The following is an 18816-nucleotide window of genomic DNA, read 5'->3' on the forward strand; positions in this document are numbered from 1 at the left end:
TTATCATTGGTATTTAGTACCTTAATGATTTCATAAAATGTTTCCTTCTTTATCACCATTGTGTTGGAGACTTTGTGGGGCTGAGGAAACTGTCCCACATCTGGTGGCACTGTCCCAACTTACTTCCATTTTGAACAGAGATACATTGTCTTACTTTCCTTCTCATAGGAATTTTAATGCCCAACTCCCTGTCATATTCCCTTTTATCTCATTATATTTCTGACATTCCTAAGTATACCCACAAATTTATAATGCATATTTCGAGTGCTACCAAATGCCATATAGCTTTATATTGAAAAAACTCAGTTTCACCATTCTCTATCTTTATTATAAATACAATTTGGCACATCTATCATTGTGAACACATAACTAGAATTTTTCATAACACTGCAAATAAGTTCTCATTTTCTTGGATCCTTGGACTAACTGAAATCCCCCTATTTCAACCCTTTTATAACTGGATTGATTCACCCCCATCATGACTAAGATATTTTCACACCCTGACAAAATTCTCAATTCACAGGGTATAATCCTGTTATTTCTTACTTTGCACAAGTTCATATTATAGTGTCCATTTGTAAGAAATGATCCAAGTTAGAAACTTTTAAGCAGTGTAAGTTCAGTTCTGCTGGTTCATCTTCCCTTAATGATAATATCCATTGGGAAGCACTTTCATGTGTCTTTGCGGCGCAATTGTTTAACGCGTTCAGTTGTTAACCAAAAGTTCAGTGGTTCAAGCTCCCCCAGTAACATGTTTAGTATTTGTTATTCTGTGGCAGGAGGATTCTATATTTGACAAAATTTACCAGCCATTTGTCTACATTTTACCTCAATACACAAACTTACACGGAAATTAACAGCTATGACTTTACTAACTCTACTTCCATGGCTTTCCAGCTAGTGTTAGATAATAGTAGAAAGAACTTTACAAATTGAAAACAAGTGATCAGTCCTAAGAAGATATAGAGAATAAGCTAAAAATTCACAGTGACTTTTAGCCTGAAGAATAAGAAAAATGTATTAACATATACCAGATACTGGGATCCACTGGGTTAATTCTGAGAAGTTGATTCAATTATGTACAAAGGGGGTAAGTTAACCTTGCAACAGTATAGTAACACCAGTTACATGAGTTGAAATTGGACCCCTAGCAACCCGATATCACTTTTTTATGCAGCATTATGGGGCTTCAACAAATTGCTGCAAGTTTGGAGCTACCATAAGTGTGGCTTTTAGTCAGTTACTCACAGGAAATGTGGTGTATCAGCTCTTTGAATCAACCCCAAATTGTTTCCATGTAATTTTCAAGATAACTATATGTAACTCAGCATTCCTCTGGGGCATCAGAAGAAAATAAAAACAGTGAAGAATTTTGGTCAGGAATGTTATTCTTCACTTGATATATTGCAGCAAATTTTGGTTCCAAAATGTTATCTGGAGAATGCGGGCATCGATCACGCTACCTCTCGCATGCTAAGCGAGAGCTCTACCATTTGAGCTAATTCCCCTTTGATATTAAAACCATTTACACGACTTACACCAGGAGGACTGGATTACATTTAGAGATAACATCTCAAAAACATCCATTAGCCTCAAGTTTAGTGAAATCCCATTATCATTGGTATTTAGTACCTTAATGATTTCATAAAATGTTTCCTTCTTTATCACCATTGTGTTGGAGACTTTGTGGGGCTGAGGAAACTGTCCCACATCTGGTGGCACTGTCCCAACTTACTTCCATTGTGAACAGAGATACATTGTCTTACTTTCCTTCTCATAGAAATTTTAATGCCCAACTCCCTGTCATATTCCCTTTTATCTCATTATATTTCTGACATTCCTAAGTATACCCACAAATTTATAACGCATATTTTGAGTGCTACCAAATGCCATATAGCTTTATATTGAAAAAACTCAGTTCCACCATTCTCTATCTTTATTATAAATACAATTTGGCACATCTATCATTGTGAATACATAACTAGAATTTTTCATAACACTGCAAATAAGTTCTCATATTCTTGGATCCTTGGACTAACTGAAATCCCCCTATTTCAACCCTTTCATAACTGGATTGATTCGCCCCCATCATGACTAAGATATTTTCACACCCTGACAAAATTCTCAATTCACAGGGTATAATCCTGTTATTTCTTACTTTGCACAAGTTCATATTATAGTGTCCATTTGTAAGAAATGATCCAAGTTAGAAACTTTTAAGCAGTTTAAGTTCAGTTCTGCTGGTTCATCTTCCCTTACTGATACTATCCATTAGTAAGCACTTTCACGTGTCTCTGTGGTGCAATTGGTTAGCGCGTTTTTCTGTTAACTAAATAGTTGGTGGTTCAAATCCTCCCAGGAATGTGTTTAGTATTTGTTATTCTGTGGCAGGAGGATTCTATATTTGACAAAATTTACCAGCCATTTGTCTTCATTTTACCTCAATACTCAAACTTACATGGAAATTAACCGCTATGACTTTACTAACTCTACATCCATGGCTTTCCAGCTAGTGTTAGATAATACTAGAAAGAACTTTACATATTGAAAACAAGTGATCAGTCCTAAGAAGAGATAGAGAATAAGCTAAAAATTCACGGTGACTTTTAGCCAGAAGAATAAGAAAAATGTATTAACATATACCAGATACTGGGATCCACTGGGTTAATTCTGAGAAGTTGATTCAATTATTTACAAAGGGGGTAAGTTAACCTTGCAACAGTATAGTAACACCAGTTACAGCAGTTCAAATTGGACCCTTGCAACCCGATATCACTTTTTTATGCAGCATTATGGGGCTACAACAAATTGCTGCAAGATTGGAGCTAGCATAAGTGTGGCTTATAGTCAGTTACTCACAGGAAATGTGGTGTATCAGCTCTTTGAATCAACCCCAAATTGTTTGCATGTAATTTTCAAGATAACTATATGTATCTCAGCATTCCTCTGGGGCATCAGAAGAAAATAAAAACAGTGAAGAATTTTGGTCAGGAATGTTATTCTTCACATGATATATTGCAGCAAATTTTGGTTCCAAAATCTTATCTGGAGAATGCAGGAATCGATCCCGCTACCTCTCGCATGCTATGCGAGCGCTCTACCATTTGAGCTAATTCCCCTTAGATGTTAAAACCATTTACACCACTTACACCAGGAGGACTGGATTACATTTAGAGATAACATCTCAAAAACATCCATTAGCCTCAAGTTTAGTGAAATCCGATTATCGTTGGTATTTAGTACCTTAATGATTTCATAAAATGTTTCCTTCTTTACCACCATTGTGTTGGAGACTTTGTGGGGCTGAGGAAACTGTCCCACATCTGGTGGCACTGTCATAACTTACTTCCATTGTGAACAGAGATACATTGTCTTACTTTCCTTCTCATAGGAATTTTAATGCCCAACTCCCTGTCATATTCCCTTTTATCTCATTATATTTCTGACATTCCTAAGTATACCCACAAATTTATCACGCATATTTTGAGTGCTACCAAATGCCATATAGCTTTATATTGAAAAAACTCAGTTCCACCATTCTCTATCTTTATTATAAATACAATTTGGCACATCTATCATTGTGAATACATAACTTGAATTTTTCATAACACTGCAAATAAGTTCTCATATTCTTGGATCCTTGGACTAACTGAAATCCCCCTATTTCAACCTTTTTATAACTGGATTGATTCGCCCCCATCATGACTAAGATATTTTCACACCCTGACAAAATTCTCAAATCACAGGGTATAATCCTGTTATTTCTTACTTTGCACAAGTTCATATTATAGTGTCCATTTGTAAGAAATGATCCAAGTTAGAAACTTTTAAGCAGTTTAAGTTCAGTTCTGCTGGTTCATCTTCCCTTACTGATAATATCCATTAGAAAGCACTCTCATGTGTCTTTGTGGCGCAATTGCTTAGCGCGTTCAGTTGTTAACCAAAAGTTCGGTGGTTCAAGCTCACCCAGGAATGTGTTTAGTAATTGTTATTCTGTGGCAGGAGGATTCTATATTTGACAAAATTTACCAGCCATTTGTCTACATTTTACCTCAATACACAAACTTACATGGAAATTAACAGCTATGACTTTACTAACTCTACTTTACTAACTCTACAAAGTTCGGTGGTTCAAGCCCACCCAGGAACGTGTTTAGTAATTGTTATTCTGTGGCAGGAGGATTCTATATTTGACAAAATTTACCAGCCATTTGTCTACATTTTACCTCAATACACAAACTTACATGGAAATTAACAGCTATGACTTTACTAACTCTACATCCATGGCTTTCCAGCTAGTGTTAGATAATACTAGAAAGAACTTTACAAATTGAAAACAAGTGATCAGTCCTAAGAAGATATAGAGAATAAGCTAAAAATTCACGGTGACTTTTAGCCAGAAGAATAAGAAAAATGTATTAATATATATCAGATACTGGGATCCACTGGGTTAATTCTGAGAAGTTGATTCAATTATTTACAAAGGGGGTAAGTTAACCTTGCAACAGTATAGTAACACCAGTTACAGCAGTTCAAATTGGACCCTTGCAACCAGATATCACTTTTTTATGCAGCATTATGGGGCTACATCAAATTGCTGCAAGTTTGGAGCTACCATAAGTGTGGCTTATAGTCAGTTACTCACAGGAAATGTGGTGTATCAGCTCTTTGAATCAACCCCAAATTGTTTGCATGTAATTTTCAAGATAACTATATGTATCTCAGCATTCCTCTGGGGCATCAGAAGAAAATAAAAACAGTGAAGTATTTTGGTCAGGAATGTTATTCTTCACATGATATATTGCAGCAAATTTTGGTTCCAAAATGTTATCTGGAGAATGCGGGCATCGATCCCGCTACCTCTCGCATGCTAAGCGAGCGCTCTACCATTTGAGCTAATTCCCCTTAGATGTTAAAACCATTTACACCACTTACACCAGGAGGACTGGATTACATTTAGAAATAACATCTCAAAAACATCCATTAGCCTCAAGTTTAGTGAAATCCCATTATCATTGGTATTTAGTACCTTAATGATTTCATAAAATGTTTCCTTCTTTATCACCATTGTGTTGGAGACTTTGTGGGGCTGAGGAAACTGTCCCACATCTGGTGGCACTGTCCCAACTTACTTCCATTTTGAACAGAGATACATTGTCTTACTTTCCTTCTCATAGGAATTTTAATGCCCAACTCCCTGTCATATTCCCTTTTATCTCATTATATTTCTGACATTCCTAAGTATACCCACAAATTTATAACGCATATTTTGAGTGCTACCAAATGCCATATAGCTTTATATTGAAAAAACTCAGGTTCACCATTCTCTATCTTTATTATAAATACAATTTGGCACATCTATCATTGTGAATACATAACTAGAATTTTTCATAACACTGCAAATAAGTTCTCATTTTCTTGGATCCTTGGACTAACTGAAATCCCCCTATTTCAACCCTTTTATAACTGGATTGATTCACCCCCATCATGACTAAGATATTTTCACACCCTGACAAAATTCTCAATTCACAGGGTATAATCCTGTTATTTCTTACTTTGCACAAGTTCATATTATAGTGTCCATTTGTAAGAAATGATCCAAGTTAGAAACTTTTAAGCAGTGTAAGTTCAGTTCTGCTGGTTCATCTTCCCTTAATGATAATATCCATTGGGAAGCACTTTCATGTGTCTTTGCGGCGCAATTGTTTAACGCGTTCAGTTGTTAACCAAAAGTTCAGTGGTTCAAGCTCCCCCAGTAACATGTTTAGTATTTGTTATTCTGTGGCAGGAGGATTCTATATTTGACAAAATTTACCAGCCATTTGTCTACATTTTACCTCAATACACAAACTTACACGGAAATTAACAGCTATGACTTTACTAACTCTACTTCCATGGCTTTCCAGCTAGTGTTAGATAATACTAGAAAGAACTTTACAAATTGAAAACAAGTGATCAGTCCTAAGAAGATATAGAGAATAAGCTAAAAATTCACAGTGACTTTTAGCCTGAAGAATAAGAAAAATGTATTAACATATACCAGATACTGGGATCCACTGGGTTAATTCTGAGAAGTTGATTCAATTATGTACAAAGGGGGTAAGTTAACCTTGCAACAGTATAGTAACACCAGTTACATGAGTTGAAATTGGACCCCTAGCAACCCGATATCACTTTTTTATGCAGCATTATGGGGCTTCAACAAATTGCTGCAAGTTTGGAGCTACCATAAGTGTGGCTTTTAGTCAGTTACTCACAGGAAATGTGGTGTATCAGCTCTTTGAATCAACCCCAAATTGTTTCCATGTAATTTTCAAGATAACTATATGTAACTCAGCATTCCTCTGGGGCATCAGAAGAAAATAAAAACAGTGAAGAATTTTGGTCAGGAATGTTATTCTTCACTTGATATATTGCAGCAAATTTTGGTTCCAAAATGTTATCTGGAGAATGCGGGCATCGATCACGCTACCTCTCGCATGCTAAGCGAGAGCTCTACCATTTGAGCTAATTCCCCTTTGATATTAAAACCATTTACACGACTTACACCAGGAGGACTGGATTACATTTAGAGATAACATCTCAAAAACATCCATTAGCCTCAAGTTTAGTGAAATCCCATTATCATTGGTATTTAGTACCTTAATGATTTCATAAAATGTTTCCTTCTTTATCACCATTGTGTTGGAGACTTTGTGGGGCTGAGGAAACTGTCCCACATCTGGTGGCACTGTCCCAACTTACTTCCATTGTGAACAGAGATACATTGTCTTACTTTCCTTCTCATAGAAATTTTAATGCCCAACTCCCTGTCATATTCCCTTTTATCTCATTATATTTCTGACATTCCTAAGTATACCCACAAATTTATAACGCATATTTTGAGTGCTACCAAATGCCATATAGCTTTATATTGAAAAAACTCAGTTCCACCATTCTCTATCTTTATTATAAATACAATTTGGCACATCTATCATTGTGAATACATAACTAGAATTTTTCATAACACTGCAAATAAGTTCTCATATTCTTGGATCCTTGGACTAACTGAAATCCCCCTATTTCAACCCTTTCATAACTGGATTGATTCGCCCCCATCATGACTAAGATATTTTCACACCCTGACAAAATTCTCAATTCACAGGGTATAATCCTGTTATTTCTTACTTTGCACAAGTTCATATTATAGTGTCCATTTGTAAGAAATGATCCAAGTTAGAAACTTTTAAGCAGTTTAAGTTCAGTTCTGCTGGTTCATCTTCCCTTACTGATACTATCCATTAGTAAGCACTTTCACGTGTCTCTGTGGTGCAATTGGTTAGCGCGTTTTTCTGTTAACTAAATAGTTGGTGGTTCAAATCCACCCAGGAATGTGTTTAGTATTTGTTATTCTGTGGCAGGAGGATTCTATATTTGACAAAATTTTCCAGCCATTTGTCTTCATTTTACCTCAATACTCAAACTTACATGGAAATTAACCGCTATGACTTTACTAACTCTACATCCATGGCTTTCCAGCTAGTGTTAGATAATACTAGAAAGAACTTTACATATTGAAAACAAGTGATCAGTCCTAAGAAGAGATAGAGAATAAGCTAAAAATTCACGGTGACTTTTAGCCAGAAGAATAAGAAAAATGTATTAACATATACCAGATACTGGGATCCACTGGGTTAATTCTGAGAAGTTGATTCAATTATTTACAAAGGGGGTAAGTTAACCTTGCAACAGTATAGTAACACCAGTTACAGCAGTTCAAATTGGACCCTTGCAACCCGATATCACTTTTTTATGCAGCATTATGGGGCTACAACAAATTGCTGCAAGATTGGAGCTAGCATAAGTGTGGCTTATAGTCAGTTACTCACAGGAAATGTGGTGTATCAGCTCTTTGAATCAACCCCAAATTGTTTGCATGTAATTTTCAAGATAACTATATGTATCTCAGCATTCCTCTGGGGCATCAGAAGAAAATAAAAACAGTGAAGAATTTTGGTCAGGAATGTTATTCTTCACATGATATATTGCAGCAAATTTTGGTTCCAAAATCTTATCTGGAGAATGCAGGAATCGATCCCGCTACCTCTCGCATGCTATGCGAGCGCTCTACCATTTGAGCTAATTCCCCTTAGATGTTAAAACCATTTACACCACTTACACCAGGAGGACTGGATTACATTTAGAGATAACATCTCAAAAACATCCATTAGCCTCAAGTTTAGTGAAATCCGATTATCGTTGGTATTTAGTACTTAATGATTTCATAAAATGTTTCCTTCTTTACCACCATTGTGTTGGAGACTTTGTGGGGCTGAGGAAACTGTCCCACATCTGGTGGCACTGTCATAACTTACTTCCATTGTGAACAGAGATACATTGTCTTACTTTCCTTCTCATAGGAATTTTAATGCCCAACTCCCTGTCATATTCCCTTTTATCTCATTATATTTCTGACATTCCTAAGTATACCCACAAATTTATCACGCATATTTTGAGTGCTACCAAATGCCATATAGCTTTATATTGAAAAAACTCAGTTCCACCATTCTCTATCTTTATTATAAATACAATTTGGCACATCTATCATTGTGAATACATAACTTGAATTTTTCATAACACTGCAAATAAGTTCTCATATTCTTGGATCCTTGGACTAACTGAAATCCCCCTATTTCAACCTTTTTATAACTGGATTGATTCGCCCCCATCATGACTAAGATATTTTCACACCCTGACAAAATTCTCAAATCACAGGGTATAATCCTGTTATTTCTTACTTTGCACAAGTTCATATTATAGTGTCCATTTGTAAGAAATGATCCAAGTTAGAAACTTTTAAGCAGTTTAAGTTCAGTTCTGCTGGTTCATCTTCCCTTACTGATAATATCCATTAGAAAGCACTCTCATGTGTCTTTGTGGCGCAATTGCTTAGCGCGTTCAGTTGTTAACCAAAAGTTCGGTGGTTCAAGCTCACCCAGGAATGTGTTTAGTAATTGTTATTCTGTGGCAGGAGGATTCTATATTTGACAAAATTTACCAGCCATTTGTCTACATTTTACCTCAATACACAAACTTACATGGAAATTAACAGCTATGACTTTACTAACTCTACTTTACTAACTCTACAAAGTTCGGTGGTTCAAGCCCACCCAGGAACGTGTTTAGTAATTGTTATTCTGTGGCAGGAGGATTCTATATTTGACAAAATTTACCAGCCATTTGTCTACATTTTACCTCAATACACAAACTTACATGGAAATTAACAGCTATGACTTTACTAACTCTACATCCATGGCTTTCCAGCTAGTGTTAGATAATACTAGAAAGAACTTTACAAATTGAAAACAAGTGATCAGTCCTAAGAAGATATAGAGAATAAGCTAAAAATTCACGGTGACTTTTAGCCAGAAGAATAAGAAAAATGTATTAATATATATCAGATACTGGGATCCACTGGGTTAATTCTGAGAAGTTGATTCAATTATTTACAAAGGGGGTAAGTTAACCTTGCAACAGTATAGTAACACCAGTTACAGCAGTTCAAATTGGACCCTTGCAACCAGATATCACTTTTTTATGCAGCATTATGGGGCTACATCAAATTGCTGCAAGTTTGGAGCTACCATAAGTGTGGCTTATAGTCAGTTACTCACAGGAAATGTGGTGTATCAGCTCTTTGAATCAACCCCAAATTGTTTGCATGTAATTTTCAAGATAACTATATGTATCTCAGCATTCCTCTGGGGCATCAGAAGAAAATAAAAACAGTGAAGTATTTTGGTCAGGAATGTTATTCTTCACATGATATATTGCAGCAAATTTTGGTTCCAAAATGTTATCTGGAGAATGCGGGCATCGATCCCGCTACCTCTCGCATGCTAAGCGAGCGCTCTACCATTTGAGCTAATTCCCCTTAGATGTTAAAACCATTTACACCACTTACACCAGGAGGACTGGATTACATTTAGAAATAACATCTCAAAAACATCCATTAGCCTCAAGTTTAGTGAAATCCCATTATCATTGGTATTTAGTACCTTAATGATTTCATAAAATGTTTCCTTCTTTATCACCATTGTGTTGGAGACTTTGTGGGGCTGAGGAAACTGTCCCACATCTGGTGGCACTGTCCCAACTTACTTCCATTTTGAACAGAGATACATTGTCTTACTTTCCTTCTCATAGGAATTTTAATGCCCAACTCCCTGTCATATTCCCTTTTATCTCATTATATTTCTGACATTCCTAAGTATACCCACAAATTTATAACGCATATTTTGAGTGCTACCAAATGCCATATAGCTTTATATTGAAAAAACTCAGGTTCACCATTCTCTATCTTTATTATAAATACAATTTGGCACATCTATCATTGTGAATACATAACTAGAATTTTTCATAACACTGCAAATAAGTTCTCATTTTCTTGGATCCTTGGACTAACTGAAATCCCCCTATTTCAACCCTTTTATAACTGGATTGATTCACCCCCATCATGACTAAGATATTTTCACACCCTGACAAAATTCTCAATTCACAGGGTATAATCCTGTTATTTCTTACTTTGCACAAGTTCATATTATAGTGTCCATTTGTAAGAAATGATCCAAGTTAGAAACTTTTAAGCAGTGTAAGTTCAGTTCTGCTGGTTCATCTTCCCTTAATGATAATATCCATTGGGAAGCACTTTCATGTGTCTTTGTGGCGCAATTGTTTAACGCGTTCAGTTGTTAACCAAAAGTTCAGTGGTTCAAGCTCCCCCAGTAACGTGTTTAGTATTTGTTATTCTGTGGCAGGAGGATTCTATATTTGACAAAATTTACCAGCCATTTGTCTACATTTTACCTCAATACACAAACTTACATGGAAATTAACAGCTATGACTTTACTAACTCTACTTCCATGGCTTTCCAGCTAGTGTTAGATAATACTAGAAAGAACTTTACAAATTGAAAACAAGTGATCAGTCCTAAGAAGATATAGAGAATAAGCTAAAAATTCATAGTGACTTTTAGCCTGAAGAATAAGAAAAATGTATTAACATATACCAGATACTGGGATCCACTGGGTTAATTCTGAGAAGTTGATTCAATTATGTACAAAGGGGGTAAGTTAACCTTGCAACAGTATAGTAACACCAGTTACATGAGTTGAAATTGGACCCCTAGCAACCCGATATCACTTTTTTATGCAGCATTATGGGGCTTCAACAAATTGCTGCAAGTTTGGAGCTACCATAAGTGTGGCTTTTAGTCAGTTACTCACAGGAAATGTGGTGTATCAGCTCTTTGAATCAACCCCAAATTGTTTCCATGTAATTTTCAAGATAACTATATGTAACTCAGCATTCCTCTGGGGCATCAGAAGAAAATAAAAACAGTGAAGAATTTTGGTCAGGAATGTTATTCTTCACTTGATATATTGCAGCAAATTTTGGTTCCAAAATGTTATCTGGAGAATGCGGGCATCGATCACGCTACCTCTCGCATGCTAAGCGAGAGCTCTACCATTTGAGCTAATTCCCCTTTGATATTAAAACCATTTACACCACTTACACCAGGAGGACTGGATAACATTTAGAGATAACATCTCAAAAACATCCATTAGCCTCAAGTTTAGTGAAATCCCATTATCATTGGTATTTAGTACCTTAATGATTTCATAAAATGTTTCCTTCTTTATCACCATTGTGTTGGAGACTTTGTGGGGCTGAGGAAACTGTCCCACATCTGGTGGCACTGTCCCAACTTACTTCCATTGTGAACAGAGATACATTGTCTTACTTTCCTTCTCATAGAAATTTTAATGCCCAACTCCCTGTCATATTCCCTTTTATCTCATTATATTTCTGACATTCCTAAGTATACCCACAAATTTATAACGCATATTTTGAGTGCTACCAAATGCCATATAGCTTTATATTGAAAAAACTCAGTTCCACCATTCTCTATCTTTATTATAAATACAATTTGGCACATCTATCATTGTGAATACATAACTAGAATTTTTCATAACACTGCAAATAAGTTCTCAAATTCTTGGATCCTTGGACTAACTGAAATCCCCCTATTTCAACCCTTTCATAACTGGATTGATTCGCCCCCATCATGACTAAGATATTTTCACACCCTGACAAAATTCTCAATTCACAGGGTATAATCCTGTTATTTCTTACTTTGCACAAGTTCATATTATAGTGTCCATTTGTAAGAAATGATCCAAGTTAGAAACTTTTAAGCAGTTTAAGTTCAGTTCTGCTGGTTCATCTTCCCTTACTGATACTATCCATTAGTAAGCACTTTCACGTGTCTCTGTGGTGCAATTGGTTAGCGCGTTTTTCTGTTAACTAAATAGTTGGTGGTTCAAATCCACCCAGGAATGTGTTTAGTATTTGTTATTCTGTGGCAGGAGGATTCTATATTTGACAAAATTTACCAGCCATTTGTCTTCATTTTACCTCAATACTCAAACTTACATGGAAATTAACCGCTATGACTTTACTAACTCTACATCCATGGCTTTCCAGCTAGTGTTAGATAATACTAGAAAGAACTTTACATATTGAAAACAAGTGATCAGTCCTAAGAAGAGATAGAGAATAAGCTAAAAATTCACGGTGACTTTTAGCCAGAAGAATAAGAAAAATGTATTAACATATACCAGATACTGGGATCCACTGGGTTAATTCTGAGAAGTTGATTCAATTATTTACAAAGGGGGTAAGTTAACCTTGCAACAGTATAGTAACACCAGTTACAGCAGTTCAAATTGGACCCTTGCAACCCGATATCACTTTTTTATGCAGCATTATGGGGTAACAACAAATTGCTGCAAGTTTGGAGCTACCATAAGTGTGGCTTATAGTCAGTTACTCACAGGAAATGTGGTGTATCAGCTCTTTGAATCAACCCCAAATTGTTTGCATGTAATTTTCAAGATAACTATATGTATCTCAGCATTCCTCTGGGGCATTAGAAGAAAATAAAAACAGTGAAGAATTTTGGTCAGGAATGTTATTCTTCACATGATATATTGCAGCAAATTTTGGTTCCAAAATCTTATCTGGAGAATGCAGGCATCGATCCCGCTACCTCTCGCATGCTAAGCGAGCGCTCTACCATTTGAGCTAATTCCCCTTAGATGTTAAAACCATTTACACCACTTACACCAGGAGGACTGGATTACATTTAGAGATAACATCTCAAAAATATCCATTAGCCTCAAGTTTAGTGAAATCCGATTATCGTTGGTATTTAGTACCTTAATGATTTCATAAAATGTTTCCTTCTTTACCACCATTGTGTTGGAGACTTTGTGGGGCTGAGGAAACTGTCCCACATCTGGTGGCACTGTCATAACTTACTTCCATTGTGAACAGAGATACATTGTCTTACTTTCCTTCTCATAGGAATTTTAATGCCCAACTCCCTGTCATATTCCCTTTTATCTCATTATATTTCTGACATTCCTAAGTATACCCACAAATTTATCACGCATATTTTGAGTGCTACCAAATGCCATATAGCTTTATATTGAAAAAACTCAGTTCCACCATTCTCTATCTTTATTATAAATACAATTTGGCACATCTATCATTGTGAATACATAACTTGAATTTTTCATAACACTGCAAATAAGTTCTCATATTCTTGGATCCTTGGACTAACTGAAATCCCCCTATTTCAACCTTTTTATAACTGGATTGATTCGCCCCCATCATGACTAAGATATTTTCACACCCTGACAAAATTCTCAAATCACAGGGTATAATCCTGTTATTTCTTACTTTGCACAAGTTCATATTATAGTGTCCATTTGTAAGAAATGATCCAAGTTAGAAACTTTTAAGCAGTTTAAGTTCAGTTCTGCTGGTTCATCTTCCCTTACTGATAATATCCATTAGAAAGCACTCTCATGTGTCTTTGTGGCGCAATTGCTTAGCGCGTTCAGTTGTTAATCAAAAGTTCGGTGGTTCAAGCTCACCCAGGAACGTGTTTAGTAATTGTTGTTCTGTGGCAGGAGGATTCTATATTTGACAAAATTTACCAGCCATTTGTCTACATTTTACCTCAATACACAAACTTACATGGAAATTAACAGCTATGACTTTACTAACTCTACTTTACTAACTCTACAAAGTTCGGTGGTTCAAGCCCACCCAGGAACGTGTTTAGTAATTGTTATTCTGTGGCAGGAGGATTCTATATTTGACAAAATTTACCAGCCATTTGTCTACATTTTACCTCAATACACAAACTTACATGGAAATTAACAGCTATGACTTTACTAACTCTACATCCATGGCTTTCCAGCTAGTGTTAGATAATACTAGAAAGAACTTTACAAATTGAAAACAAGTGATCAGTCCTAAGAAGATATAGAGAATAAGCTAAAAATTCACGGTGACTTTTAGCCTGAAGAATAAGAAAAATGTATTAATATATACCAGATACTGGGATCCACTGGGTTAATTCTGAGAAGTTGATTCAATTATTTACAAAGGGGGTAAGTTAACCTTGCAACAGTATAGTAACACCAGTTACAGCAGTTCAAATTGGACCCCTAGCAACCCGATATCACTTTTTTATGCAGCATTATGGGGCTACAACAAATTGCTGCAAGTTTGGAGCTACCATAAGTGTGGCTTATAGTCAGTTACTCACAGGAAATGTGGTGTATCAGCTCTTTGAATCAACCCCAAATTGTTTCCATGTAATTTTCAAGATAACTATATGTAACTCAGCATTCCTCTGGGGCATCAGAAGAAAATATAAACAGTGAAGAATTTTCGTCAGGAATGTTATTCTTCACTTGATATATTGCAGCAAATTTTGGTTCCAAAATGTTATCTGGAGAATGCGGGCATCGATCCCGCTACCTCTCGCATGCTAAGCGAGCGCTCTACCATTTGAGCTAATTCCCCTTAGATGTTAAAACCATTTACACCACTTACACCAGGAGGACTGGATTACATTTAGAAATAACATCTCAAAAACATCCATTAGCCTCAAGTTTAGTGAAATCCCATTATCATTGGTATTTAGTACCTTAATGATTTCATAAAATGTTTCCTTCTTTATCACCATTGTGTTGGAGACTTTGTGGGGCTGAGGAAACTGTCCCACATCTGGTGGCACTGTCCCAACTTACTTCCATTTTGAACAGAGATACATTGTCTTACTTTCCTTCTCATAGGAATTTTAATGCCCAACTCCCTGTCATATTCCCTTTTATCTCATTATATTTCTGACATTCCTAAGTATACCCACAAATTTATAACGCATATTTTGAGTGCTACCAAATGCCATATAGCTTTATATTGAAAAAACTCAGTTTCACCATTCTCTATCTTTATTATAAATACAATTTGGCACATCTATCATTGTGAATACATAACTAGAATTTTTCATAACACTGCAAATAAGTTCTCATTTTCTTGGATCCTTGGACTAACTGAAATCCCACCTATTTCAACCCTTTTATAACTGGATTGATTCACCCCCATCATGACTAAGATATTTTCACACCCTGACAAAATTCTCAATTCACAGGGTATAATCCTGTTATTTCTTACTTTGCACAAGTTCATATTATAGTGTCCATTTGTAAGAAATGATCCAAGTTAGAAACTTTTAAGCAGTTTAAGTTCAGTTCTGCTTGTTCATCTTCCCTTAATGATAATATCCATTAAGAAGCACTTTCATGTGTCTTTGTGGCGCAATTGTTTAACGCGTTCAGTTGTTAACCAAAAGTTCAGTGGTTCAAGCTCACCCAGGAACGTGTTTAGTATTTGTTATTCTGTGGCAGGAGGATTCTATATTTGACAAAATTTACCAGGCATTTGTCTACATTTTACCTCAATACACAAACTTACATGGAAATTAACAGCTATGACTTTACTAACTCTACATCCATGGCTTTCCAGCTAGTGTTAGATAATACTAGAAAGAACTTTACAAATTGAAAACAAGTGATCAGTCCTAAGAAGATATAGAGAATAAGCTAAAAATTCACGGTGACTTTTAGCCAGAAGAATAAGAAAAATGTATTAATATATATCAGATACTGGGATCCACTGGGTTAATTCTGAGAAGTTGATTCAATTATTTACAAAGGGGGTAAGTTAACCTTGCAACAGTATAGTAACACCAGTTACAGCAGTTCAAATTGGACCCTTGCAACCAGATATCACTTTTTTATGCAGCATTATGGGGCTACAACAAATTGCTGCAAGTTTGGAGCTACCATAAGTGTGGCTTATAGTCAGTTACTCACAGGAAATGTGGTGTATCAGCTCTTTGAATCAACCCCAAATTGTTTGCATGTAATTTTCAAGATAACTATATGTATCTCAGCATTCCTCTGGGGCATCAGAAGAAAATAAAAACAGTGAAGTATTTTGGTCAGGAATGTTATTCTTCACATGATATATTGCAGCAAATTTTGGTTCCAAAATGTTATCTGGAGAATGCGGGCTTCGATCCCGCTACCTCTCGCATGCTAAGCGAGCGCTCTACCATTTGAGCTAATTCCCCTTAGATGTTAAAACCATTTACACCACTTACACCAGGAGGACTGGATTACATTTAGAGATAACATCTCAAAAACATCCATTAGCCTCAAGTTTAGTGAAATCCGATTATCGTTGGTATTTAGTACCTTAATGATTTCATAAAATGTTTCCTTCTTTACCACCATTGTGTTGGAGACTTTGTGGGGCTGAGGAAACTGTCCCACATCTGGTGGCACTGTCCCAACTTACTTCCATTGTGAACAGAGATACATTGTCTTACTTTCCTTCTCATAGAAATTTTAATGACCAACTCCCTGTCATATTCCCTTTTATCTCATTATATTTCTGACATTCCTAAGTATACCCACAAATTTATAACGCATATTTTGAGTGCTACCAAATGCCATATAGCTTTATATTGAAAAAACTCAGTTCCACCATTCTCTATCTTTATTATAAATACAATTTGGCACATCTATCATTGTGAATACATAACTAGAATTTTTCATAACACTGCAAATAAGTTCTCATATTCTTGGATCCTTGGACTAACTGAAATCCCCCTATTTCAACCCTTTCATAACTGGATTGATTCGCCCCCATCATGACTAAGATATTTTCACACCCTGACAAAATTCTCAATTCACAGGGTATAATCCTGTTATTTCTTACTTTGCACAAGTTCATATTATAGTGTCCATTTGTAAGAAATGATCCAAGTTAGAAACTTTTAAGCAGTTTAAGTTCAGTTCTGCTGGTTCATCTTCCCTTACTGATACTATCCATTAGTAAGCACTTTCACGTGTCTCTGTGGTGCAATTGGTTAGCGCGTTTTTCTGTTAACTAAATAGTTGGTGGTTCAAATCCACCCAGGAATGTGTTTAGTATTTGTTATTCTGTGGCAGGAGGATTCTATATTTGACAAAATTTACCAGCCATTTGTCTTCATTTTACCTCAATACTCAAACTTACATGGAAATTAACCGCTATGACTTTACTAACTCTACATCCATGGCTTTCCAGCTAGTGTTAGATAATACTAGAAAGAACTTTACATATTGAAAACAAGTGATCAGTCCTAAGAAGAGATAGAGAATAAGCTAAAAATTCACGGTGACTTTTAGCCAGAAGAATAAGAAAAATGTATTAATATATACCAGATACTGGGATCCACTGGGTTAATTCTGAGAAGTTGATTCAATTATTTACAAAGGGGGTAAGTTAACCTTGCAACAGTATAGTAACACCAGTTACAGCAGTTCAAATTGGACCCTTGCAACCCGATATCACTTTTTTATGCAGCATTATGGGGCTACAACAAATTGCTGCAAGTTTGGAGCTACCATAAGTGTGGCTTATAGTCAGTTACTCACAGGAAATGTGGTGTATCAGCTCTTTGAATCAACCCCAAATTGTTTGCATGTAATTTTCAAGATAACTATATGTATCTCAGCATTCCTCTGGGGCATCAGAAGAAAATAAAAACAGTGAAGAATTTTGGTCAGGAATGTTATTCTTCACATGATATATTGCAGCAAATTTTGGTTCCAAAATCTTATCTGGAGAATGCAGGCATCGATCCCGCTACCTCTCGCATGCTAAGCGAGCGCTCTACCATTTGAGCTAATTCCCCTTAGATGTTAAAACCATTTACACCACTTACACCAGGAGGACTGGATTACATTTAGAGATAACATCTCAAAAACATCCATTAGCCTCAAGTTTAGTGAAATCCGATTATCGTTGGTATTTAGTACCTTAATGATTTCATAAAATGTTTCCTTCTTTACCACCATTGTGTTGGAGACTTTGTGGGGCTGAGGAAACTGTCCCACATCTGGTGGCACTGTCATAACTTACTTCCATTGTGAACAGAGATACATTGTCTTACTTTCCTTCTCATAGGAATTTTAATGCCCAACTCCCTGTCATATTCCCTTTTATCTCATTATATTTCTGACATTCCTAAGTATACCCACAAATTTATAACTCATATTTTGAGTGCTACCAAATGCCATATAGCTTTATATTGAAAAAACTCAGTTCCACCATTCTCTATCTTTATTATAAATACAATTTGGCACATCTATCATTGTGAATACATAACTTGAATTTTTCATAACACTGCAAATAAGTTCTCATATTCTTGGATCCTTGGACTAACTGAAATCCCCCTATTTCAACCCTTTTATAACTGGATTGATTCGCCCCCATCATGACTAAGATATTTTCACACCCTGACAAAATTCTCAAATCACAGGGTATAATCCTGTTATTTCTTACTTTGCACAAGTTCATATTAT

The 18816-nt window shown here is 35.9% G+C and overlaps 4 non-coding genes across 4 annotated transcripts; all 4 read right to left on the reverse strand.

Moving 5' to 3' along the window:
• Window positions 1-4832: 4832 nt before the first annotated feature.
• Window positions 4833-4905, reverse strand: TRNAA-AGC (transfer RNA alanine (anticodon AGC)). The gene has a single exon. It is a non-coding gene; the product is annotated as a tRNA-Ala (tRNA).
• Window positions 4906-9840: 4935 nt separating this feature from the next.
• TRNAA-AGC (transfer RNA alanine (anticodon AGC)) lies at window positions 9841-9913 on the reverse strand. Its single transcript has one exon. It is a non-coding gene; the product is annotated as a tRNA-Ala (tRNA).
• A 4937-nt stretch (window positions 9914-14850) lies between these two features.
• On the reverse strand, window positions 14851-14923 carry TRNAA-AGC (transfer RNA alanine (anticodon AGC)). Its single transcript has one exon. It is a non-coding gene; the product is annotated as a tRNA-Ala (tRNA).
• Window positions 14924-16462: 1539 nt separating this feature from the next.
• TRNAA-AGC (transfer RNA alanine (anticodon AGC)) lies at window positions 16463-16535 on the reverse strand. The gene has a single exon. It is a non-coding gene; the product is annotated as a tRNA-Ala (tRNA).
• Window positions 16536-18816: the final 2281 nt, after the last annotated feature.

Source organism: Taudactylus pleione, unplaced genomic scaffold (genome assembly GCF_031769625.1).
Source record: "Taudactylus pleione unplaced genomic scaffold, aTauple2 ptg000174l, whole genome shotgun sequence".
NCBI classification, from domain to species: Eukaryota; Metazoa; Chordata; class Amphibia; order Anura; family Myobatrachidae; genus Taudactylus; species Taudactylus pleione.